Source organism: Triticum dicoccoides, unplaced genomic scaffold (genome assembly GCF_002162155.2).
Source record: "Triticum dicoccoides isolate Atlit2015 ecotype Zavitan unplaced genomic scaffold, WEW_v2.0 scaffold35359, whole genome shotgun sequence".
NCBI lineage: Eukaryota > Viridiplantae > Streptophyta > Magnoliopsida > Poales > Poaceae > Triticum > Triticum dicoccoides.
This window is the reverse complement of record NW_021265679.1, coordinates 83,634-86,516: the sequence shown is the minus strand read 5'-3', so window position 1 is coordinate 86,516 and position 2,883 is coordinate 83,634.

Below are 2,883 nucleotides of genomic sequence, written 5' to 3'. Positions count from 1 at the left end.
TAATAAGAAAATGTGGGAGGAATGCTTGCCTCATATTGAATTTGCTTATAATCATTCATTGCATTCTACTACTAAGATGTGCCCTTTTGAAGTTGTGTATGGTTTCCTACCTCGTGCACCTATTGATTTGTTGCCTCTTCCATCTTCGGAGAAGGTTAATTTTGATGCTAAACAACATGCTGAATTGATTTTAAAAATGCATGAGTTAACTAAGGAAAACATTGAGCGTATGAATGCTAAATATAAACTTGCTGGAGATAAGGGTAGAAAACATGTTGTGTTTGCACCTGGAGATCTTGTTTGGTTACATTTGCGTAAGGATAGATTTCCTGATTTGCGCAAATCAAAGCTAATGCCACGTGCTGACGGTCCCTTTAAGGTGTTAGAGAAAATAAATGATAATGCATATAAACTTGAGCTGCCTGCAGATTTTGGGGTTAGTCCCAGTTTTAACATTACAGATTTGAAGCCTTATTTGGGTGAGGAAGATGAACTTCCGTCGAGGACGACTTCATTTCAAGAAGGGGAGTATGATGAGGACATCAATACAATTGTTACACCCACAGCCCCTGCTGCTATACATACTGGACCAATTACTAGAGCTCGTGCACGCCAACTAAATTACCAGGTACTTTCGTTTCTTGGTAATGATTCTAATGTTCATGAGAATATGATGCTGCCTAAATTGGATACATTTGTTTTGCTTACAAATGAAGGGCCTAGCTTGGAGAAGGATGAACATTGGAGCAAGAACAAGCATGGAGATGATGGCATGCGCAAGGGGAACAAGAACGGAGTTACAAGTGATGATTTCAGGACTTTGAAGCCACCATAATGGGTGCATGAAGCCTTGGACGAAATATACAAGATGCCACTTCATAAATTTCGTCCCGAGGCTATTTTAGGTGCTGCGTCACCTTATTATTGGGCCAGGCCCATGTAATTTCGAAATACATAAGTATAGGCTAGTTTTAGAGTCCGTATGTCTGGGGAAACAAGAGATAGGGTTGATTTCGGACCCCTCCACCAAGGGCCACGAAATTCCCCCCTCTTCCTCCATATATACAGCCCTTAGGGCATCGTTTAGACTTTGGGTTTTGTTTAGATTAAAAGTTCGCCATAGCTGCAACTTCGCGTACTTCGTTTGTGTTCAACGACCAGACAAAGGCGTCACAGAACCCCACCTGGATCAATAAAGCTTTCATCTTATATTCGCAATATCCAGATTGCAATCTTAGTTTCTTGCTTGTTCTTCGTTTGCTCGCAGGAAACAGACCCTCGTGGTCAGGTTGATCGTGCTCCGGCGTGGTCAATAACCTCTCGGAGTTGGTTTAGCGATTGCTAAGGCGCGACGTCCTCGCATGATGAGGACATCAATACAATTGTTACACCCACAGCCCCTGCTGCTATACATACTGGACCAATTACTAGAGCTAGTGCACGCCAACTAAATTACCAGGTACTTTCGTTTCTTGGTAATGATTCTAATGTTCATGAGAATATGATGCTGCCTAAATTGGATACATTTGTTTTGCTTACAAATGAAGGGCCTAGCTTGGAGAAGGATGAACATTGGAGCAAGAACAAGCATGGAGATGATGGCATGCGCAAGGGGAACAAGAACGGAGTTACAAGTGATGATTTCAGGACTTTGAAGCCACCATAATGGGTGCATGAAGCCTTGGACGAAATATACAAGATGCCACTTCATAAATTTCGTCCCGAGGCTATTTTAGGTGCTGCGTCACCTTATTATTGGGCCAGGCCCATGTAATTTCGAAATACATAAGTATAGGCTATTTTTAGAGTCCGTATGTGTGGGGAAACAAGAGATAGGGTTGATTTCGGACCCCTCCACCAAGGGCCACGAAATTCCCCCCCTCTTCCTCCATATATACAGCCCTTAGGGCATCGTTTAGACTTTGGGTTTTGTTTAGATTAAAAGTTCGCCATAGGTGCAACTTCGCGTACTTTGTTTGTGTTCAACGACCAGACAAAGGCGTCACAGAACCCCACCTTGATCAATAAAGCTTTCATCTTATATTCGCAATATCCAGATTGCAATCTTAGTTTCTTGCTTGTTCTTCGTTTGCTCGCAGGAAACAGACCCTTGTGGTCAGGTTGATCGTGCTCCGGCGTGGTCAATAACCTCTCGGAGTTGGTTTAGCGATTGCTAAGGCGCGACGTCCTCGCACGTTCGTAGTCGGATCGTCAAAGTCGACTTCCCAAAAAGCGAAATCCACCATCTCATCGAAAGACGGGACACCTCCGCCTCTATCAGGTTGTCCACAGTGCAATTATCACACGGGTCTGATGTATTCCGATGGAACCTACATAGGAATGGACAGTTCTCTGTAGAGTCTATGTATAGAGCATTAATTCAGTCTGATGTGCCAGTTGATAATAACAAAAAGATCTGGAAGATGAAGATACCGCTTAAGAATAAAATCTTCGCATGGTACCTTCGTCGTGGAGTCATTCTTACTAAAGATAACCTTATTAAGAGGAATTGGCATGGAAGTCCGTAGTGTGTCTTTTGTCACCATGATGAGACAATAAAACATTTATTCTTTCAATGCAAATTGGATCGTTCTATTTGGTCAGTCATCCCAATAGCTTTTGACTTGTATCCTCCTTGTAGTGTTGCTAATGTATTTGGCAACTGGCTACATGGAATTGATCACAGGTTTAGAACCCTTCTCAGAGTGGAAGCGCTTGCCGTTATTTGGTCGCTTTGGCTCTGTAGAAATGATAAGGTTTTTAACGATAAAAGTACTTCTCTTATGCAGGTTATCTACAGATGTACCAGGACTCTTCGTTTATGGTCCTCTCTACAACGTGTGGAGAATCGCGATCTGTTTATGGAGGTGTGTACACGATTGG